Here is a 25,221-nt window from a genome sequence, read left to right as displayed (position 1 = left end):
ATATGATAACTATGTTTAACCTTTTGAGGAACTCTGTATGTGTTTTTAACAGAAATTCACTTCTTCATTCTTAGCATGTAAATTTTCTACTTCATGGATTATTCACCATCCAGTTTGATCTCACACTTGCATTCCTGTTACTCATATATGCCATAATCATTGGGTGCCTGCTCCAAGAACAAAACCAAATTTAATTATTAAACTTATCATAAATAGAATTAGACAACTGAAAATAACAAAACTAAACAAAGAAGTATACATGCATTTTGGATAAATTAGGAACTGACCATTACTATTTAATTTATACACTGTCTTCCTTGTGTTTCATTAGGTCAGGCATTCTTACTCTGACCAATTTGAAAAACTGAGTATGCTACTTATATCTCCCTGGTTCTATTTCTGCTGTGATTTTATAAGATAGTCAAAGAAAGTAGTTGGTCTTTAACATTTTTAAAAATTTTCTCTTTTGTTGCAGTCTAGACCATCAGCCTCTTTAACTTCCTGTATTGCTGCTTGAGTAACCCCCTTTTCTGAGTTGGCCTCTCAAAGATGTGCTTGGTTTGCTTGCTCAAGATGGTATTTTAAGTAGGAATGTAAAAGGAACTGGCTGGATTAGCCAACAATTGATCTTGTCTATTCTCTTTCCAACTTTACCCAAACTTGAACACTGTATTAGTCCATTTTTGCTTTGCTGTTAAGAAATACCCAAGGCTGGGCATGATGGCTCATGCCTGTAATCTCAACACTTTGGGAGGCTGAGGTGGGTGAATCACCTGAGGTCAGGAGTTCAAGACCAGCCTGGCGAACATGGCAAAACCCTGTCTCTACTAAAAATACAAAAATTAGCTGGGCCTGGTGGCACGTGCCTGTAATCCCAGCTACTTGGGAGGCTGAGGCAGGCCAATCGCTTGAACATGGGAGGCAGAGGTTGCAGTGAGCTGAGATCATGCCATTGCACTCCAGTCTGGGTGACAGAGCAAGACTCTGTAAAAAAGAAAGGAAGGGAGGAAGGAAGGAAGGAAGACCAAGAATGTTTAATGCATAGACAAGAGGTTTGATTGGCTCACAGTTCTACAGGCTATACAAGAAACATGGCACTGGCATCTATTTGGCTTCTGGAGAGCATCAGAGAGCTCACAACCTTGGTGGAAGGCAAAGGCGGACAGTCACGTCACATGGTGAAAGTAGGAGAAAGTGAGCAAAGTGAGGGATGTCGCACTCTTAAACAACCAGATCTCTAGAGAATTCACTCACTATCAGGAAGACAGTACCAAGGGGTTGGTGCTAAGCTGTTCATGAAAAAAATCCTCCCACATGATCCAATCACCTCCCTCCAGGCCCCACCTCCAACATTGGGAATGACATTTCAACATGACATTTGTGTGGGAACAAATATCCAAACCATATCAAACACCAACCCTTATCCTCACCCCAATTCTAAACTCCACTTTTCACCCACAATGATACCACCCGTGAAAAAAGGACAAGGGGACGTGGAAGGGAATACATGAAAGGGCCATTCTGTGGTGGATTGACACAATAGGAGAGTCTTGAATAGCTTCCTGCCTCAACTTTCCAGCACCTAGCTCCAACCTTTCAGTAAGACTATTTAGGTTGTACCCATTTCCTGTTGCAGAGAGAAATTAATCTTTGGGGATCTGTAATTTCACTAACATTTTATCTTAGATGTTTCTTTAAACTTTGTCTACACAGGCAAAACACAAATTAGATGTGAGAGCTACACTGATTATCCTGGTAATTCAAGCAAAACACCCAGTTCTTGGGTAAAAGAATTTTTTGTGTTCCTTTTTTCTAATTCTCTATACTACCTAAATACAAGAGATTGTAATGATACCACAGTCCTTAGGATTCGTATTAGAGGCATTATAATTTGGGCCTTCAGTTCTTTCAGTAATTAGAACCCTGCTGATAAAATAAACTTTTACCAAATCCCACTTGATGTTAAGCAAAACATTTACAAACAGAACAGATAATTGTTCTACTTTGCATTTTACTTCATTTTAGAGTTACAGTTCTGAGAATCCTATTAAAATAAAGTGAACCTTAACAAATAATGTCTCAAAATAATGTCTTTTTTTTGAGACAGAGTTTTGCTCTGTCACCCAGGCTGGAGTACAGTGGCACGATACTAGCTCACTGCAGCCTCAACCTCCTGGGTTCAAGAGATTCTCCTGCCTTAGCATTCTGAGGAGCTGGGCCCACAGGCACAAGCCACCAATATGCTCGGTGAATTTTTTATTTTTTGTAGAGATGGGATCTCACTATGTTGCCCAGACTGGTCTTGAACTCCTGAGCTCAAGTGATCCTGCCGCTTCAGCTTCCCAAAGTGATTGGATTACAAACTTGAGCCACTATACCTGGCCAAAATTCTATTAAAATGAAGTTTTAATGTTAAAAAAGAAAGCAGCTTTCTCCCAGACATATGTCTTTGTGTGTCTGAGATGGCAGTGACACTTTCTAGTTTACAATGAACCAGTCATGACAAGTTCCTATGATTTATTGCAAGCCAGGCCTTCTTCCTTTGATTCTGAAAGGTTAAAAATTTGTATCGTACAGACTGCAAAATAGTAAGAAAACAAGACCTTCGCCTTACAGTTAATTCTTTTAGCTTTCTTTTTTCTGATTATAAAAGCTATACATATTCTTTGTGGAAAATCTAGAAAATAGAATGTGCTCTTGGATCCACTAATTCCATTTCTAGGACTCTCTTATTGCACATAAGCTCAATGATTTATATGTTTAGTGTGGCATTGTTTCTAACAACAGAAATGTCCACTAAAAGGGACATAGTTTAATTACAATGTCTCTACACTGTAGAATTTATGCAGCAGCTTTAAAAAATGATGTTAGTCTATATGAACTGATATGGAATGGTTTCCAACACATATTTTTAAAAGATTAATTGTATCTTTATCACAACCAGACATTGCTTTTCCTGCTGAAGAGGCTGCATCTTGGTTGCTTTACTTAAATACATTGTCTTAACCCAGAACTAAGGAGACAGTTTTGACTAGAAAAGTTTACAGACTAAACACAGTCCCTCCTTGTGACTAGTAGACACTTTCTCTTTATCCATATAAGCTTCCACTTTCTGCCTTCTTTTTGCTGGAGTGGGGCAGTGGGATGTTCTATTTAAAATTTTACCCTAGTAACACAGGCGTAAGATTAAAAATAAGCAATAGTACAGGTTTTCAATGAAATGCAATATCCGCCTGCCTCACTCCGCTCCATTTTCAGACATACTTCCTAGAAGTAACTACTTTTAACTGTTGCTCTTTTTAATTCTCCTGCTGGTAATCCACTGAATGCCAAATAATCAGCACATTATTTGAAAACTCAAATTGTGCCAAAAATGCTTATAATGCCAAACTTCAGTCTCCTGACACATTCTATCTATTTCTGCTCTTCCAAAGGTGACCATTTTCTTGTCCTTTCTCCCGTTTTGTTTAGTAAGGTAATACATTCACATGGTTCAAAGATCAGAACAACAGAAAAAGATGTACATTGACAAGTCACATTCCCTCTCCCCTTCCATCCCATTTTACCTGCTTTTTTGCATGTTCTCCCAGTGTTTATGCAAATATATATCCTCGTCTCCTTTGTTATACAAAAGTAGAACGCTCTAAACACTGTACTACACGTTGCTTTTGAACCTTTAACAAGATATATTTTATATCAGTACATAGAGAGCTTCCTAATTTTTTAATAGCTGCATAATAATCCACATAACATTCCATTGGGTAGATACATCATAATTCATTTAACCAGGCCGTGACTAATGGACACTTAGACTGCTTTCAGTTTGTTCATTGATAGAGAATATTTTGGAAATAAAATCATCGATCTGGCAATTTTTAAGATATGACTGACCATTTAGTTGAAAAATGCTTACAGAAAGAGAAAAGGGGAGCGAGTAACTTCCAGGCAGAATTAATTGATTCTCTTTCACACCTGAGCACAATCTAAGTTTATTCCATAAGCCTTTTCAGGAGTAGTTTGAGCATCCATAAGAAAGGCAAGCCCTTGCACTCACAAGTAAACAAAATTTAAAAGACTGACACTATAGGGAGGGCATGATGGCTTATGCCTGCAATCCCAGCACTTTCGGAGGCCAAGATGGGCAGATCACAAGGTCAGGAGTTCACGACCAGCTTGACCAGCAAGGTGAAACTCGTCTCTACTAAAAACACAAAAATTAGCTGGGCGTGGTGGCACGTGCCTGTAATCCCAGCTCCTCAGGAGGCTAAGGCAGAAGAATCGCTTGAACCTGGGAGGCGGAGGTTGCAGTGAGCCGAGATCAGGCCATTGCACTCCAGCCTGGGTGAGAGAGTGAGACTTCATCTCAAAAAAAAACCTGACAATATATATTTGGAAAGCATTTTGAAAGCAGGAGGAGTAATAGAAACCAATGGAAAGCAGGTAAAATATATGATTAACAAAAGACTTTAAAATATATTTCAAAAACAAGAGGAGTCTTAGAATTTGTTCAGAAGAATCATGGACAGGGAGTATGATAGTGAATATCTATAAAGGTTTATAGATTTTGTTTGAGATCAGGATTCTTTTGTTTGTTGGGTTTTTTAAAATTAAACATGTAATTACGCAGGCTGTTTCTTTTTCTTTTCTTTTTTTTTTTTTTTGAGACAGAGTCTCTGCGGCCCTGGCTGAAGGGCAGTGGTGCGATCTCAGCTCACTGCACCCTCTGTCTCCCAAATTCAAAAGATTCCCCTGCCCCAGCCTCCTGAGTAGCTGGGATTACAAGTGTAAGCCACCACTCCCGGCTACTTTTTTTGGTATTTTCAGTAGAAACGGGATTTTATCATGTTGATCAGGCTGGTCTCAAGCTCCTGACCTCAAGTGATCTGCCCGCCTCAGCCTCCTGAAGTTCTAGGATTGCAGGCATGAGCCACGGTGCCCAGCCAGTGGCCAGCTGTTTCTTTTTCAAAAGATAACCAATTTCAAAGGATTTGAAGTCTTCTTGGATATATTTATCTTGTTTCGAAAAAATAATATGGGGATATTGTTATTTCTTGATTTGTCCATTGGAGATGTTATATATGTACTTTTTATTACAGTAGTTGAGGACATAATTCTCTTATATGATTCCTGCCTGGATTTTCTCATCCCCCTGTATTCCTATCCCATTTTTTGGCCAAGCCAATATTCAGTATTTATATTATTATAACCATGTAAATATGTTTCACTGCTCCATTCTGGATTCTTTTCTCACTAAGTGCTCATAGTTATGATCTTGAGGCTTCTTTCCCCTGTTGCTATGGAAACCCCCTTGTCTCTATTCTGGGTTAAATTATCCTGGTTTCCATATCTTCCTCTCTTGTTTACTCCTTGATTGTAAAAAAAGCAAATCTTCCTATTAGAGAAAGAGTGCAAAGGAAATATTTTTTTTGAAGTTTGCAGATGTAAATAATTTTTTTTTTTTTGAGACGGAGTTTTGCTCTTGTTGCCCAGGCTGGAGTGCAATGGTGCAATCTCGGCTCACTGCAACCTCCACCTCCCGGGTTCAAGCGATTCTCCTGCCTCAGCATCCTGAGTAGCTGAGATTATAGGTGCCTGCCACCACGCCTGGCTAATTTTTGTATTTTTAGTAGAGACAGAGTTTCTCCATGTTGATCAGGCTGGTCTGGAACTCCCAACCTCAGGTGATCCACCCGCTTTGGCCTCCCAAAGTGTTGGGATTACAGGCATGAGTCACCACGCCGGCCAAAAAATGTGTTCTTTATATTTGCTAGTGGTCATTTTGCTGAGTTTGGGATTCTCCTTAGGAAATAATTTTCTTCCTTTTTTTTTTTTTGAGATAGGGTCTTGCTCTATTGCCCAGACTGGAGCACAGTGACATCATAGTTCACTGCAGCCTTGAACTCTTGGGCTCAACCAGTCCTGCCTCAGCCTCCTGAGTATCTGGGACTACAGGTGCATGCCACCACACCTAGCTAATTTTTTAATTTTAATTTTTTTGTAGAGATAGGGTCTCGCCATGTTGCCCAGGCTGGTCTTAAACTCCTGGCCTCATGTGATCCTTCTGCCTTGGCTCTCAAAGTGTTGGAATTACAGGCATGAGGCTCCAACCCACCGTTGTTTTAAATAAAATTTTAACCATTTTAATGCCTGCAGTGGCGGTAACTTGCATGTTCCTGATAACTAATGATGTCGAACACTTTTTCCCTTGCTTATTGGCCATTAATATTCCTTTTCTCTATGAAATATCTGTCAGAGTCTTTTGCCCATTTTCTAATTGGGTCATTTGTCTTTTTATCGTTGAGTTGTAGGAATTTGTTATGAACCCTGGACATAAGTCCTTTGTTAGATATGTTGTTTGCAAATATTTTCTCCCTATCTGTGACTTGCCTATTCCATGAATCTCCTAATAGTATCTTCTCACATACACATATTTCACTTTATTTTATTTTATTTTATGTTTTTGAGACAGAGTCTCACTCTGTTGCCAAGCTGGAGTGCAGTGGCCCGATCTTGTCTCATTGCAACCTCTGCCTCCCAGGTTCAAGCGATTGTCGTGCCTAAGCCTCCTGAGTAGCTGGGACTACAGGCACACACCACCACACCCACCTAATTTTTGTATTTTTAGTAGAGACAGGGTTTCACCAAGTTGCCCAGGATGGTCTCGATCTCTTCACCTCGTGATCCACCTGCCTTGGCCTCCCAAAGTGCTGGGATTACAGGCGTGAGCCACCGCGCCCAGCCTATTTTTTATTTATTAAAAGTAGCTTCTTATTATTACACAATTAATACATATTCATTTTAAAAAGTGAGCAAAGCTTGCAGCCTCCCCAGCCGAGGTGCTCCCTGGTGTTCCCTGTGCAGCCAGTGCTCAGCGCTTCTCCCTGGCTGCCTGCAACGTGGATGGATTCAACCTGGACCATATTCTGTGTCGCTACAACCTGCCCAAGAGTACCCCACTCATTTATAATAGCTTTGCCCTGTTCCTAGTTAAGGAAAAAGGGTATGATAAGGAATTGCTCAATGTGACCCCAGAGTATTGGGATTTCTGTTGCAAGAGTTTGGCATTGGATCTAGAAGATGGGAACTTCCTTAAACTTGCTGATAATGGCACTGTTCTCAAGGCAAGTCATGACACCAAGATGATGACTCCAGAGGTGCTGGCAGAGGCATATGGCAAGAAAGAGTGGAAGCACTTCTTGTTGGACACTGGATGGCTTGCCACTCAGGAAAATATTATTTGTATGACAACTACTTTGACCTGCCAGGAGCTCTTCTATGTGCCAGGGTGGTGGACTATTTAACACAAACAATGGTCAAAAAATTTTTGGTTTTTGGAAGGATATAGTTGCCGCTGTAAAACACAATTATAAAATGTCAGCTTTAAGGAAAACTGTGGAATATATTTTCCAGAAATAAAAAGAGATCCAGGCAGATAGTTACACGGTTGTCCTGAATCTGTGAAAAAATCTTCGACAGCTAAAGAATGCTGGGAAAATTATTCTGTTAATTACCAGTTCTCACAGTGATTACTGTAGACTATTCTGCAAGTATATCCTTGGGAATGATTTTGCAGACCTTTTTGACATTGTGATTACAAATGCATTGAAACCTGGTTTCTTCTCCCACTTACCAAGTCAGAGACCTTTCCGGACGCTCGAGAATCATGAGCAGGAGGCACTGCCATCTCTGGATAAACATGGCTGGTGCTCCCAAGGGAATGCTGTCCACCTCTATGAACTTCTGAAGAAAATGACTGGCAAACCTGAACCCAAGATTGTTTATTTTGGTGACAGCATGCATTCAGATACTTTCCCGGCTTGTCACTATAGTAACTGGGAGACAATCCTTATCCTGAAAGAACGCAGAGGGGATGGAGGCGCGAGGCGTCAGAGGCCTGAGAAGTCAAGAGCTTCTAGAGAAGAAAATATGAGGGACCAAAGACAAAGCCTCTAGATACTTCATCTAAAAAATGAGGCTTCTTGGGCGCGGTGGCTCATGCCTGTAATCCCAGCACTTTGGCAGGCTGAGGTGGGCGGATCACCTGAGGTTCGGAGTTCAAGACCAGCCTGACCAACATGGAGAAACCCTATCTGTATTTAAAAAAAAAAAAAAAAAAAAAAGAGTCTCCTTTATTGATTCAGATGTGGGACTGGAAAATACAGAAGGGTCCTTGATTTACACATGGTCGTGTAAGAGAATCAGTACTTACAGCACTATTGCAATTCCAAATATTGGAGCAATAGCAGAATTACTTCTGGACTACAAATTTACAAGATTCTCTTCAAGCAATTCAAAAACAGCTGGCTACTATCCATACCCTCCATTGGTCTTATCAAATGATGAGACACTGATACCAAATAAGTTGTCTTTGCTGAAAAATGAAGTGAAGACCTATATATGTAGTTTAAAAAAAGTGAATTTTCAAAAATTCTGTAAAAGGCTTTAAGGAACAAGTTTTAACGAAAATTGAAGAAGTTGAACGAAAGTGAGAAAATACACATAAACAAAAAGACTAAACTGAAAAAACAGGCATGGTAGAACCTAGAAATATTGTTAACGAAGATATTGATACCTTTCAGATACTTTGCTATATATATTTATAAATTTTTCTTTGCTACAAAGAACATTAGTGGAAAAACTCGTGAAATTTTAACAAAGTCTAAAGATTAAATAATAGTATTACATTAATGTTAATAAGACTGAAAATTCAACTACAGTTATATAAGAGGATGTTGTTTAGGAGGAAAGAGATACGGATAAAACTTACATTCGAAATATTAAAAATGATATAATGATTTCTATCAAGAAAATGAAAAAGCAAATGCAGTAAAAATGTTAACATTTGGAGAATCTGGATGAAGAGTATACAGGAACTCATTGTACAAGTACATTGCAATTATTGTCTAAGTCAGCTATTATTTCAACATAAAAGTTCAAAAAATTAATGACTTTTGATGAAAATATGTAATTTTGAGGAAGGCTAAATTATCTTTTTTGATGGTTATTGCTTTCTGTATCCTGTCTGAGGAATCTTGTCTACCCTCACATCCTGAAGGGATTGTCTTGTGCTTTCTTCTGAAAGCTTTATTGTTTAATGCCTATGTTTAGGACTCTGATCCATCTCAAATTAAATTTTGGATATGGTGAGAGTGGCAGTTGAGATTAAATTTTTCTTCATAGATTATTTTTCCAGTTATTTCACCACATTGATTGAAAAGCCCTTTTTTCCCTATTGTTTTGCTTTGCTGATTTTATTGAAAATCAGCTGACTGTGTAAGTATGGGTGAATTTATGGACTCCTTTTACAGTTCATTTATTTAGTGGATTATCATTAGACCAATGCCACCCTATTTTGATTACTTTAAGATTTGCAAACTTGAAGGTGAAGAGTGTAAGCTCTGCAAGTTTTTTCTTCTTCAAGACTGGGCTAATCTAAGTCACTTACATTTTCACATACATTTTATAGCTGGCTTGGGAATTTCTACAAAAAAGCCTGCTAGGAGTTTAGGATTGCATAAAGTCTAAAGGTCAATTTGGGGAAGAATTTACTTTTTTACAATATTGAGTAGTCTTCCAATCCGTGAACATGGCCTCCATGAACATGGCCTCTCTCTCTCTCGCACTCTCTCTCTCTCTTCTTCTTCTTCTTCTTTTTTTTTTTTTGAGACGGAGTTTCGCTTGTTACCCAGGCTGGAGTGCAATGGCGCGATCTCGGCTCACCGCAACCTGCACCTCCTGGGTTCAGGCAATTCTCCTGCCTCAGCCTCCTGAGTAGCTGGGATTACAGGCATGCACCACCGTGCCCAGCTAATTTTTTGTATTTTTAGTAGAGACGGGGTTTCACCATGTTGACCAGGATGGTCTCGATCTCTTGACCTCGTGATCCACCCGCCTCGGCCTCCCAAAGTGCTGGGATTACAGGCTTGAGCCACCGCGCCCGGCCCTGTTTTTTTTTTTTTTTTTTTTGAGATAGGGTCAGTCCACCACCTGGGCTGAAGTGCAATTGCACAATCATAGCTCACTGCAGCCTTGAATTCCTGGGCTCAAGCAATCCTCCTGCCTCAGCCTCCCAAGTTGCTGGGACTACAGGCGTGCACCACCATGCATGGCTAATTTTTTTAAATGTTTTATAGAGACAAGGGTCTCACTGTGTTACCTAAGCTGATCTTTTGCGTGTGTGTGTGTGTGTGTGTGTGTAATTTAGGTTCTGGGGTACATGTGCAGATCATGCAGGATTGTTGCATAGGTACATACATGGCAAGGTGATTTGCTTCCTTCATCCCCCCATCACCTATATCTGGTATTTCTCCCCTCATTATCCCTCCCCACCCTCCCCACCTCCACTGTCCCTCCCCTAGCCCCCTCTACTGACCACAGTGTGTGATGCTCCCCTCCCTATGTCCACGTGTTCTAATTGTTCAACACCCGTCTATGAGTGATGACATACGGTGTTTGGTTTTCTGTTCTTCTGTCAGCTTGCTGAGAATGATGGTTTCCAGATTTATCCATGTCCCTATGAAGGACATGAACTCATCATTTTTTATGGCTGCGTAGTATTCCATGGTGTATATGTGCCACATTTTCTTTATCCAGTCTATCGATGATGGACATTTGGGTTGGTTCCAGATCTTTGCTATTGTAAACAGTGCTGCAATGAACATATGTGTGCATGTGTCCTTATAATAGAACAATTTATAATCCTTTGGATATATACCCAGTAATGGGATTGCTGGGTCAAATGGAATTTCTATTTCTAGGTCCTTGAGGAATCGCCAAACTGTCTTCCACAATGGTTGAACTAATTTACACTCCCACCAACAGTGTAAAAGTTTTCCTATTTCTTCACATCCTCTCCATGACATGTTGTCTCCAGATTTTTTAATGATCGCCATTCTAACTGGTGTGAGGTGGTATCTCAATGTGGTTTTGATTTGCATTTCTCTAATGGCCAGTGATGATGAGTATTTTTTCATGTTTGTTGCCATTATCGATGACTTCTTTTGTAAAGTGTTCATATCCTTCACCCACTTTTGAATGGGTTTGTTTGTTTTTTTCTTGTAAATTTGTTTTAGTTCTTTGTAGATTCTGAATATTAGCCCTTTTTCAGATGGGTAGATTGCAAAAATTTTTTCCCATTCTGTTGGTTGCCGATTCACTCTAATCATTTTTTCCTTTGCTGTACAGAAGCTCTGGAGTTTAATTAGATCTTTTACTCTTGGCCTCAAGTGATTCTCTCCACCTCAGCATTCCAAAGTGCTGTGGTTACAGCACTGCCCCTGGCTCTCCAATTTTTAAGTCTTCTTTAAACACTCTTATCATTTTTCCATACTTTTCAATGTCCAGTCATTAGACATCTTTTGGTAGATTTATTCCTAAGAATTTTATGTCTTATGACACATTATAAACTGATTTTTGAAATTTTATTTTTCTGTTTTTGCTAGTAGGATCTAAAAATAAATTGATTTCTGTATTAATCTTGCACCTTGAGATGTTGATAAACTCATTTATTAAATAGTTCTAGTAGTTGTTTTATAAATTCTCTGTAAAAATAATGTCGTATGTAAATGACAGTTTTATTTCTTCTTATCGAATTGGCATGCCATTTATTTCCTTTTCTTGACTTATTGTAATAACTAGGATCACCAGTACAATGTTGAATAGAAACGATGGGAGTAGATATCCTTGCTTTTTTTCCGATCTTAAGGTGGAGAAAAATTTAATGATGAAATTCACGATTTCATTACTAAATATGATGCTAGATATAAGTTTTGGGAGATGCCTTTCATCAGATTAAGGAAGTTCCCTTCTATACCTACTTGAGAGTTTAAAAATTCATAAATGGGTATTGATTTTTCAAATGCTAATTCTCCATCTATTGAAGTGGTCATGCTTTTTCTTCTTTATGCTGTTAATGTGATTGGTTAAATTGATTTGTTTTTTCCAAAATTTTGTTGTGAAAAATTATTTTCAAATGTATGGCCAAGGTGAAAGAATTTTTTGGCAAACCATATACCCACCAACTACATCATACCATTAATCTTTTATTGTACTTGCTTTATCATATATTTATTTCTCTATCTATCCCTTTACTCATCCATCTTACATTTTTAATTTATTTCAAAGTAAATACTTTGGTATGAATTGACTACAGTGCATTGACCTGTTTCTGAATGTTAAATTAACTTTGTACCTGAATTTCTTAGATAACCTCATTTGGTCAGGGTGCATTTTTTAAATGTATTGTTAGTTTTGATTTCCAACTAATTCTTAAAGGAGTTATATATCTGTGTTTGTGAGTGACATTGGCCTATAATTTTCTTTTCTTGGTTTTGGTAAAATGATTATGGTGGCCATATAAAATGACTTGAGAAGTGTCTCCTTCTTCTCTATTTTCTTAAAGAGGTTGTGTAGGATTGATAACATATCTTCTCTACAAGTTTGATGGAATTAACCAGTGATGATATCTGGCTTGGAACTGCCTTTGTGGGGAGATTTTCTATAACAAATTCAATTTTTTAATAGACATAGGGCTATTTAGACTTACTATGTCATCTTGTGTTAATTTTAGTAGTATTTTTAAATCATTTGTCTCTTTCATCTAAACTGTTGAATTTATTGGCATAAAGTTTATCATAACATTCTCTTATTTCCTGTGGGATAGCCATAGGATCTGTAGTGATAATCCCTCTATCATTTCTGGTATTGGCTATCTGTGTTTTAACTCCTCTTTTTGGGATCAGTCTTGTTAGGTGTTTATGGATTGTATTAGTCGATTTGAACACTCATCTCTTGGCTTTGCTAATTCTCTCTATTGTTTGTCTGTTTTCCACCACCTTGACTATTGCTGTTTATTTTTCCCTACTTCTCCTTTCATTAGGGTTAATGTGCTCTTCTTTTTCTAGTTTCTCAGAAAAAGAAGATGAACTTAGATCATGGTTTTGATTATTACTTCCTTTCTAACATAAACATTTCAAGCTATAAATTTTCCTCTAAGCCTTGCTTTAAGTATACCCCACCAATTTTAATTTTTATCACTTTGGAAAATATTCTAATTTTCATTGTGACTTCTTCTTTGATCCATGGGTTACTCAAAGGATATTGTTTAATTTGCAAATATCTTGAGGCTTTTCTAGATATCTTATTGTTTTTAATTCTGCTATTGCTGCCATAGAACATATTCTGAGATTTTAATCTTTTGGAATTGATTGTTGTTTTATGGCCTAGTGTTTGGTTTATTTTTAATTAATATTCTGTATGCATTTGAAAAAATGTATAGTCTCATTTGTTGGGTGTAGAATTTCATAAGTAGCAGTTATGTCAATGTGGTTGATAATGTCATTCATATTTCCTATATCTTTTCTGATGTTTTTCTATCTCATCTATTATTTACTGAGTGAGGTATGTTAAAATCTCCAACTATGATTTTGGTCTTGTCCATTTCTTTTGACCAGACAGTTTTTGCTTCATATATTTTGAAGCTATGTGGTTATGTCTGTTCACAACTACATTTTTCTGATATATTGACCCCCTTTTTATAGTGAAATATTCTTCTTTCTCTCTAATAATACTCAATGTCTTACAGTCTGTTTTGTGTTGTAATATTGTCACTGGCATTTCTAGGTTTACTGTTTGCAAGGTTTATTTTTTTCCACTAGTTTACTTTGAAACTATATCTTTGCATTTAAGCATACACTGGCTAGGCACAGTGGTTCACACCTGTAGTCCCAGCACTTTGGGAGGAAAAAGTGGGAGGTTTTCTTGAGGCTGGGAGTTCAAGGCCAGGCTAGGCAACATAGCAAGACCCTGTCTCTGCAAAAAAATTTAAAAATTCAGTGGGCGTGGTGGCACATGCCTGTAGTTCCACCAACTCAGGGGACTGAGGTGGGAGGACCACATAAGCCCAGGAGTTAGAGGCTGTAGGGGGCTATGATTGTGTGATTGCACTCCAGCCTGGGCAACAGAGCAAGACCCTGTCTCTTAAATAAGTAAATAAAACACATCTTTTGTAGATCACAAGTAGTTGGGTCTTGCTTTTTTATCCAATCTGACAATCTCTGGCTTTTAATTAGGGTGTTTGGTTCATTTACATATAATGTAATTATTACTATTTATCTAATTAAACCCTTTTTCTTTTTTCTAATTGTGTCATCTGGTTTCAGTTCTACTCATGCTCCTTTCATGCCTTCTTTTGATTAAAGAAATATTTTGATATTCCATTTTATTTCTTCTATTAGTTTTTAATCTGTGCCTCTTTGATTTTTATAGTGGTTCTGAGGATTATAATGTGAATCTAAGTTATCACAAGCTAATGGATGTGTAGTAGAATCTTATGGTTCTAATTTGCATTTCCCTAATGGCTAATAATGTTGAATGTCTTTTCTTGTGTTCATTTGCTACTTTATATCTTCTTTGGTGAAGTATCTGCTCAAGTGTTTTGGCCATTTTTTAAATTGGGTTTTTGTTTTCTTGCTGGTGAATTCTCAGAGTTCTTCATATTGTAGATAAACTCTTTGTCAGATATGCGCTTTGCAATTATTTTCTCTCAAATTATACCTTGCCTTTTTGTTCTCTTAGCAGTGCCTTTCTAGGGGTAAAAGTTTAAATTTTGATAAAGTTTAATTTCTTGATTTTTTTGTGTGGATCATACTTTTGATGTCATATCTAAGAACTCCTTGCCTAATTGTGGTCAAAAATATTTTCTCCTATGTTTTTTTTTCTTTCTTTTTATTTATTTATTTATTTTTTGAGACAGTTTCACTCTTGTCACCCATGCTGGAGTTCAAACAATTCTCCTGCCTCAGCTTCCCAAGTAGCTGGGATTACAGGCATGTGCCACCATGCCCAGCTAATTTTTAGACTTTTAGTAGAGAAGGGGTTTAATCATGTTGGCCAGGCTGGTCTCGAACTCCTGACCTTAGGTGATCCGCCCACCTTGGCCTCCCAAAGTGCTGGGATTACAGGTGTGAGCCACCATGCCCAGCTTCTCCTATGTTTTTCTATAGACGTTTAGTACTTTCACATTTGACCTTGAGATGTATGATCTATTTTGAGTTAATTTTTGTATAATGAGGGGAGTTTAGGTCAAGGTTCTTTCTTTTTCTTTTCTTTTTCGTTTTTTTTTGTTGTTGTTGGAAACACTATAATTTCTCAATTGAATTTTCTTTGTCCTTTATCAAATAATCAGTTGGCCAAATTTCTCTGGATCTGTTTCTGGACTTCATTATTTGTTCTATTGATTTGTATATCTAATTTTTCACCAATATTACCCTATCTTGATCACTATAGCTTTATGGCAAGCCTTAAAACCAAGCAATGTGAGATCTTCCACTTATTCTTTTCCAAAATTGTTTTGGATATTATAGTTTCTTTGACTTTTCACATAACTTTTAAAATCATCTTCCCTATCTCTACAAGTTGTAAAATCTATAAATCAGGTTGGGGAGAACTGATATTGTCTCTCTTTCTTTCTCCATATAGAGAGATACCGGTTGATCACATTTCTATGGGACAGAGAAAGAGAGAGACAGAGAGAGAGAATATCAGTTCTTTCCAACCTAATTTATAGATTTTACACAACTTCAATCAAAATCCCACTATACATATATATATATATATCCATCAAAAATATGTAGCAAGAAACTAATACACACACACACACTCGACTCATGATTTAATTATGAGTCTTCCAACACATGAGCACAGTATTTCTCTCCATTTATTTGGGTCTTCTTTTATTTCTTTCACCAGATTTTATACTTTTCAGTATATAGATCCGATGCATATTTTGTTTGATTTATACTAACATATTTCACTTTTGAGGTAGCTATTGTAAATGTTATTGTCTAAAATTTTCAGTTTCTATTTGTGAATTATTCTTGTATAGAAATGCAATTTATTTCTGTGGGTTGATCTTCTATACTGCAACCTTGCTAAAATAACTTATTAATTCTAGGTGTTTTTTGAGTAGATTACTTGGAATTTTCTATGTAGACAATCGTCTGTAATCTATGAATAAGGATATTGTATTTCTTCGTTTTCAATCTGTATGATTTTTGTTTTTCTTTTTCTTTCTTTCTTTCTTTTTTTTTTTAGTTCTTAGGGCTTGATGTTCACATTTTCTTTTTAATTTAATTTTTTATTATTGATTTTATGTTCCAGGATACATGTGCAGGTTTGTTACATAGGTAAACGGGTGCCATGGTGGTTTGCTGCACCTATCAAACCATCACCTAGATATTAAGCCCTGCATGCATTAGCTATTGATCCTGATGCTCTCCCACCGGACAGGTCCCAGTGTGTGTTGTTCCCCTCACTGTGTCATATGTTCTAGTTGTTCAGCTCCCATTTACTAGCTGGATGTGAGACATGGAGTCAAAGGAGATTATTTCAGAGCTTTAAAATTTAATTACTACCTCATTGGATTTCAGACTTGCATGGGGTCTGTAGCCCCTTTGTTTTGGCCAATTTCTCCCATTTGAAATGGGTGTATTTATCCAATGCCTGTACCTCCATTGTATCTACAAAGTAACTAACTTGCTTTTGATTTTGCAGGGTCACAGGCAGAAGGGACTTCCTTTGTCTCAGATGAGACTATAGATGTGGACATTTAGGTTAAAGCTGAAATAAATTAAGACTTTGGGGAACTGTTAGGAAGGCATAATTGTGTTTTGAAATGTGAGAAAGATGAGATTTGGGAGGGGCCTGGGGCAGTCATATGGTCTGGCTCCATGTCCCCACCCTAATCTCATCTTGGATTGTAAGCTAAATTGTAATCCCCACGTATTAGGGGGATTGTAATCCGAATTGTAATCCCCATGTATTAGAGGAGGGATCTTGTGGGGGTGATGAGATCAAGGGGGGCAGTCCCCTCATGCTCTTCTAATGACAGTGAGTGAGTTCTCCAAAAATCTGTTGGTTTTATAAGGGGCTTTCCCGCCTTTGCTCAGCACTTCTCTCTCCTGTCACCTAGTGAAGAAGAATGTGTTTGCTTCCCCTTCCACCATGATTGTAAATTTCCTGCAGCCTCTCCAGCCATGAAGAACTGTAAGTCAATTAAATCTCTTTTCTTTATAAATTACCCAGTCTCAGGTATTTCTTCATAGCAGCATGAGAATGGACTAATACGGCATCCAAATTGGAAAAGAAGTAAAATTATCTCTGCTCACAGATTACATGATCACTTGAGTAGAAAACCCTAAAGACTCCACATCACACTTCCTGATGTCAAAATATATTACAAAGCTACAGTAGTTGAAACACTATGGTACTGGCATAAAGACAGGACTACAGAACAGAATAGAGAGCCAGAAATAAACCAAGCATATACTGTCAACTGATCTTTGACAAAGTTGGCAGGAATAGACAATGGGTTAAGAATAATGTCTTCAACAAATGGTATTGGGAAAGCTGGATAGCCCAATGCAGAAGAACAAAATTAGACCCTTATCTTAGACCATACACAAAAATCGAGTCAAAATGAGTTAAAGACTTAAACTTAAGACCTGAAATAGTATAACTCTTTGAGGAAAACAAGGAAAAAGCTCCATGACATTGATTTGGCAATGATTTCTTAGCTATGACCCCAAAAGCACAGACAACAAATATAAAAATAAACAAGTGGAACTACATCAAACTAAAAATTTTCTACACAGCAAATGAAACAACAGCGTTAAGAGGTAAAAAGGCAAATTTCAGAATGAAGAAAGATGTTCACGAATCATATATAACCTGATTTGTAATGCACAAAAGACTTGAATAAATACTTTCCCAAAGAAGACAAGTGGCCAACAGCTACATGGAAAGGTACTCATTATCACTAATTATCAAGGAAATGGAAATCAAAACCACACTGAGATATTACCTCACACCTGTTATGAAGGTCATTATTAAAAAATAAAATACAACAGTTACTGGTGAAGATGTAGAAAAATTGAAATTTTGTTGATAGAAATGTAAAATGGTGCTGCTGCTACAGAGAACAGTATGCAGGTTCCTCAAAAATTAAAAACAGAAATGCCACAAGGTCCAGCAGTTACACTTTGCATATGTATCCAAAAGAATTGAAATCCGGATATCCAAAAGGTATTTGCACTCCCATGTTCATTGCAGCATTTTTTTCACAACAGTCATGATGTGGAAACAAACTAAATGTCTATCTATGGATGTATGTATAAAGCAAATGTAGTATACAATGGAATATTAATCAGCATTAAAAAGGAAGGAAATTCTGGCATTTTGTAACAATATGGATGAACCTGGAGGATATTATGCTAAGTGAAATAAGCCTGTCACAAAAGACAAATTCTGCATCATCTTACACATGGAATCAAAGATAGTCAAACTCATAGAAGCAGAGGACAGAACGACGATTATCAGGAGCAGGATGAGGGGAAAATGGGGAGATGTTGGCTAAAGGGTAGAAAGTTTCCATTATGCAAGATGAGTAAGTTCCAGAGCTCTGATGTAAAACATTGTACATTGCATTCAACAATACTGTACTGCAGGGATCCCCAACCTCTGGGCCAAAGGCAGGTACTGGTCTCTGGCCTGTTAGGAACAAGGTTGCACAGCAGGAGGTGAGCAGTAGACAAGTGAGTGAAGCTTCCTCTGTATTTACAGCTGCTCCCCATCACTCACATTACTGCCTGAGTTCTGCTTCCTGTCAGATCAGCAGCAGCATTAGATTATCATAGGAACACAAGCCCTATTGTGAACTGCAGATGTGAGGGATCTAGGTTGCATACTCCTTATGAGAATCTAATGTCTGATGATCTGTCACTGTCTCCCATCACCCCCTGATGGGACCATCTAGTTGCAGGAAAACAAGCTCAGGGCTTCTACCAATTCTACATTATGGTGATTGTATAATTATTTAAGTATACATTACAATGTGATAATAATAGAAATAAAGTGCACAATAACTGTAATTCACTCGAATCATCCTGAAACCACCCACCACTCACCGACCAATCCATGGAAAAATTGTCTTCCACAAAACTGGTCCCTGGTGCCAAAAAGGCTGGGGACCACTGCTGTACTGTATACTTGAAATTTTGTTAAGAGGGTATATCTCATGTTATGTGTTCTTGCCACAAGTTTTTAAATTCACATAAATAAATCATATGGTATGTCAATTATTTCTCAGGCTTTAAAAAAATCTTTAGAGTCAGAAAATAGATTAGCGATTGTCTGGGACTAGGATGGGAACAAAGATGAACTTTAAACAATCACAAGGGATTTTACTGGGGTGATGAAAATGTCCTAAAACTGGATTGTAGCAATGATTGCCCAACTCAATTTACTAAAAATCATTTAATCGTACACTTAAAATGGGTTAATTTTATGGGATGTAAATTCTACACCAATAAAGTTGTTTTTTTAAAAAACAATGGGGAGTGTGAGGACACACTGGGATTCGTGAGGTCAAGCTGGATCTCCCTAGGCCATACTAGAACTTGTGTCTGTCTCTCACCTCTCCTAACCTTATTCGTGCAGGTAACATGCTAAACAACTTGGTACTCTTTGCCATGGAGCTGCAACATACCTGGCCCGAGACTTAGAGAAGCTAAAGGAGCACATCTTGCTAGAGGTAAGGGACCTGTCAACCCATGTGCTTCCCCTTCACAACAGAGTGAGCTAGCAGATTACTGACAAATGTGCCTAAGCCATCACATCCTTGCCAGCATTTGTTATTTCCTAAAAAAGCCATTTTAAGTAGGGTGAGATGATAGCTCTATGTAGTTTTGATTTGCATTTCTCTGATGATCAATGATATTGAGCACCTTTCCATATACCTGTTTGCCATTTGTATGTCTTCTTTTGAGAAATATCTACTCAAATCTTGTGTGCATTTTTTTGTGTGCCTAAGAAATATTTAATTAAAATTATGTTTCCAAAATGTATACAGGATTGGTCACACTTTCCATTTCTTGTTCTATTAGTTTTGCAAAGTTTTGTTTCATGGAATCTGACCATTTAATCTATATTGTAAAACTAATTAGCATAAAATTATATATAATCTGTCTTTATTATCTTTATAACGTCTGTAGAAAGGTCCCTTCTTTTACTTCTGATACTGCCAAAGTGCTGGGATTACAGGCATGAGCCACCGTGCCTGGCCCTGTGCATTTTTAAATCAGATTATTAGATTTTTTCCTATAGAATTGTTTGAGCTCTTTATGTGTTCTGGTTATTAATCCCTTATTAGGTGAATAGTTTGTAGATATTTTCTCCCATTCTGTGGGTTCATTTCCTTTGCTGTACAGAAGGTTTTTAACTTGACGTACGCATTTGTCCATTTTTGCTTTGGTTACCTGTGCCTATGAGATATTGCCCAAGAAATCTTTGCTCAGACCAATGTCCTGAAGTGTTTCCCCCAATGTTTTCTCTAGAGTTAATGTTTTCTATGGTTATGATATTTAATTTCATTCCAATTTGAATGGGCCAAGGGATGTGCAGATATCTATCTGGTTAAACATTATTTCTGGGTGTCTGAGGGTGCTTCCAGGAAGAAATTAGCATTTCAATTGGTGAAATGAATAAAGCAGATGGCCCTCTTCAAAGTAGTTAGGCATCCTTCAATCTGTTGAGAGTTTCAATGTAACAACAATGTAGAGGAAGATTAAATTCACTCTCTCCTGAACTACTTGAGATTTAACATAAATCCTCTCCTGCCCTCAGTGCTCTCAATCCTCAGGAGGCTTTCAGACTAGGACTGGAATCTGTACCATCAGTTCTCTGGCTCTCAGGCATTTGAACTACACCACAGGTTTTCCTGAATCTCCAGTTTACAGATGATAGATCATGGGACTTCTCAGCCTTCATAATCACATATCACATGACCTAACACACACACGCATGCATACGTGTATGTACACACACATATATCTATATGTAGATAGATAGATAGGTGTTCATTCCCCTGGTTTTGTTTCTCTGGAGAGCCCTAATACGATGGTGTGTGAGAGTTCTACTTCATTCTTTTGCATGTGGATATCCAATTTTCCCTACAAAATTTGTTGTGAAGGCCATCCTTGGCACCTTGTCAAAAATCATTTAACCAAATGGGAAGGATTTATTTTTGGGCTCTCTATTCTGCTGCAAAGATGCCAGCTGCAGTGGGGGGTGCATGGCTGGGGCTGTGTACTCCATAAAGCTAGTGAGAGCCAGGAACAGGTGGGAGCTCTGCCCCCTTCTGATTTGGTGAGATTGGAGCCCCATGCTCCAAGGAGCAACTGCAGCTGCCCAGCCACAACTGCAGACCTGGGCAGCCCTGTGCTCTCAGGTACCCAGGAAGCTATCCTGCCCCCACAGGCTCAGAAGTGCCTGCTTCCACTGCCTGGCCTCCTCCTACTCCTAGCACTCACTCCAAGTTTGGAGCAAAGTTGTGGCTGAGCCTGGGCGTTGTCACAACCTGGCCAGGTGTGCACACGCTTGGGGCAGTACTGACACACCAGCCCCCTGCCACCTCAGCCCCCTCTGGACTTTGCATGGGAGGGAGGCAGAGGAGAGCTGAAGGGGGCTTGGCACAGGCCTGCAGGCACCCCTTGGCACACACAGCCTGGGCACCATGAACAGCCACAGGATGCAGACAGGCTCCTGGGCAGAAAGGGGCAGGTCTCTGGTGAAACCCCACCTTCAGGCCACAGATGGCCTGAAGCCTGGGGGCTGGGCTACCAGTTCCGTGGGCCAGAGTGAGAATTTATGATGCATTTTCTGGGCCCTCCCATGGCCACTTAAGGACCAATCAGCACACACTTCCTCCCCTCTGAACCCCACAAAAACTCCAAACTCAGCCAGACTCAGGAAGGCAATGGGACAACCTGCCGGCAGATAAGAGCTACCCGCTCCAGGTCTCCTCTCTGCTGAGAGCTGCACTCATCAGAAGGACCTGCCTGCAGAAAAGAGCTACCCACTTTAGGTCTCCTGAGAGTTGTGCTGTTGTTAAATAAAGCACCTCTTCACCTTGTTCACCCTCCAGTGGTCCACATACCTCATTCTTCCTGGATGTGGGACAAGAACACAAGACCTGCCAAATGGTGGTAGTAAAAAAGCTGTAATACAAACAGGGTTGAAACACTCCCCTCTTCCATCGTGTTACAGGTGATGAGATGGAGAGAAAAGAACAGAAGAGAAGAGGTATGGCCCTTCAGGGAGCCCAGACTTAAAAGGTTCCCAAGCCAAGGCTATGACACCCTCTTTGGGGCTCTGTGATTCCTAGTGTCTCCAAGCTTCTGGACGCCACTGTGTTTCCCAGTGCCCAGAGTGGAAGCTGTTTGTGGTACACCTAATCCAACTGCAGCAAGGAGCCAACACCTATGTCAGTGTCTGGAGCTGCCCACCCCACCACAGCGGCCAGTGTACCTGACTGTACACAGTTACCAGACCCCATGCTCGCTCACTCACACAACCCTCGCCACTGCATGCCTTGCTCACCCTTGTCAGGAATGGGATCTGGACTGGTAACATGAACTGAGCACAGCCTGCCAGGCTGAGTGGGCAGAATGAGCCCAGTGGGCCTGAGCAAAACTCAGGCAAAGATGCTACCAGCCACAGAGGCTTCTGGCTGGAAAAGTGACATCCCAAGGATCCCATGACAATTTCCTTCTATTCCTAGTTTGCTGAGGGTTTTTACCATGAAAAGGTGTTAAATATTGTTAAATGCTTTTTCTGCATCTATTGAGGTGATTATGTGATTTTTATCCTTCATTCTAGTAATGTGGTGTATTGCATTTATTGATTTCCATATATTGACCGACTCTTGCATTCCAGGGATAAATCCCACTTGGTCATAGTGTATAATCCTTTTAATGTGCTGTTGAATAATGTCTGATAGCATTTTGTTGCAGATTCTTGCATCAATATTCATTGTGTATATTTTTCTGTGGTTTTTCTTTTCTTTTACTATCATTCTCTGGCTTTGGTATTAGGGTAATGCTAGCCTCATAGAATGAGTTTGAAAATATTCCCTCCTCAATTTTGGGGAACAGTTTGAGAAAGATTTGTGTTAATGCTTCTTCAAATATTTGGTAGAGTTCACCAGTAAAGCAAATTCGTCCTCGGTTTTCCTTTTTGTGGTGGTGGTGTTGCGGGGGGTGCGTGGTTGATTACTGATTCTCCTTACTAGTTATAGGAATATTAAGATTTTCTATTTATTTATAATTCAGCCTTTGTGACTGTGCTAGTCCAATTGTGTTACTATAAAGGAATACCTGAGACTGGGTAATTTATAAAGAAAAGATGTTTGTTCTTCTGACTTATGGTTCTTCAAGCTGTACAAACATGGCACCAGCATCTGCTTGGCTTCAGGTGAGGGCCTCAGGAAGCTTACAATCATAGTAGAAGGCAAAGAAAAAGCAGGAACATCACACAGTGAGAGAGCAAGAGAGAGGGGTGAGTTTCCGGGCTCTTTTTAAACAACCAGCTTTCATGTAAACTAATAGAGTGTGAACTCACTCTTTACCATGGGGAGAGCACCAAGCAATTCATGAGGAATTCACCCTTATGACCCAAAGCTCTCCCACAAGGCATCACTTCCAACATTGTGGAACATATTTCAACATGAGATTTGGAGGGGACAAGTATTCAAACTATATCAGTGGGCTGTGTGTTTCTAGAAATTTTTCAATTTTATGTAGGTTATCCAATTTGTGAATGTGCAAATGCTCTGAGTACACGCTTATAATCCTTTTTATTATTATAAAGTCAATAGTAATGTCTACTTTTTCATCTCTGATTTTAGTTATTTGAGTCTCTCTTCTTCTCAATGTATCCAAAGACTTTTCAATTTTGTTGATCTTTCAAAAAACAAACTCTTAATTTTGTTGAGTTTTCTATTATTTTTCTGTTCTGTATTTTACTTATCTTTTCTTTAATCACTATTATTTGCTTACTTCTATTACGGCTGAGTTTAGTTTATTCTTTTCTAGTTCCTTAAGTTTTCAAGTTAGGTTGTTGATTTGAGATTCCTTCTTCTTTTCTTTTTCTCTTTTTCTTTTTTTTAGACTGAGTCTCACTCTGTCACCCAGGCTGGAATGCAGTGGCACGATCTCAGCTCACTGCAACCTCCACCTTCTGAGTTTAAGCAATTCTCCTGCCTCAGCCTCCTGAGTAGCTGGGATTACAGGCACCCTCCACCACACCAGGCTAGTTTTTTTGTATTTTTAGTAGAGATGGAGTTTTCTTCTTTTTTAATGTAAGCATTTACAGCTATAAATTTTTATCTTTGAACTGAGTTGTCTGCATTTCATTAATTTTGGCATGTTGTGTTTTCATTTCTACTAGTCTCAAAATATTTTCCAATTTCCCTTATCATTTATTTTTTGATCCATTGGGTGTTTATGAGTGTGCTGTTTAAATTCTTATATTTGTGAAGTTTACAGTTTTAATTTTGCATAATAATGTCTGATTTCATTTCATTGTGAACAGAAAAGACATTTTGTATAATTTCACTCTTTTTAAATTTATTAAGATTTGTTTTGTGGCCTAACATATGCTCCATCCTGGAGAATATTCATGTGCACTTGAGAAAAAATACGCAACCTGCAGTTGTTGTATAGAATGTTCTATGCTTGTCTGTTAGGTACAATTGGTCTATGGTTTTGTTCAAGTTTCCTATTTCCTTATCAACCATCTGTGTGATAGTTCCTTATCCAATTTTTAAATTGAGTTATTTGTCTTTATGTTATAAATATGTAATAATTCTGTATCTATTCTAGATACAAGTCACATATCAGATACATGGTTTGAAATTTTTTCTGCTATTCAGTGGGCTGTCTCTTCACTTTATTGTAGATATTCTTTGATATGTTTTTGTTTCCTATGCTCTTGCCATCATATCTAAGAAACTATTGCCTAATCCAATGTCATAAAGATATTGGCCTATATTATCTTCTAATATTTTTAAAGTTATAGATCTTACATTTAGCTTTTGGATATATTTTGACACATTTTGTGTACCATGTTAGGTAGGATACAGAATCCTTTTTTTTTTTTTTTTTTGGGATGTGAACATTCAGTTGTCTAAGCACAGTTATAGAAATTATATTCTTTCACCATGGATTTGTCCCTGCACCATTGTTAAACTAGGCAGTTTCTGGCTGGGAGGACCAAAATGGTCATCACAGAAATCAAGAATGTGTCAGGGATATCATGGAGTAGAAAGTGCTTGAAAAAGAGACCAGTATTTATTTACGAATTTCTAGGCATAACCTTGACCTGCAC

The 25,221-nt window shown here is 38.4% G+C and overlaps 1 pseudogene; it reads left to right on the top strand.

The window, feature by feature from the left end:
* The first annotated feature begins 1,091 nt into the window (after nucleotides 1-1,091).
* The window catches only part of LOC105732262 (5'-nucleotidase domain-containing protein 1-like), a 93,792-nt pseudogene continuing 69,662 nt past the window's right edge, over nucleotides 1,092-25,221 (top strand).

This window comes from Aotus nancymaae, unplaced genomic scaffold, assembly GCF_030222135.1.
Source record: "Aotus nancymaae isolate 86718 unplaced genomic scaffold, 86718_ANA_hifiasm-v0.15.2.pri h1tg000004l, whole genome shotgun sequence".
Classification (NCBI taxonomy): domain Eukaryota; kingdom Metazoa; phylum Chordata; class Mammalia; order Primates; family Aotidae; genus Aotus; species Aotus nancymaae.
Note: the sequence above shows the minus strand (reverse complement) of the source record. Positions and strands in the feature narration are given on the sequence as shown.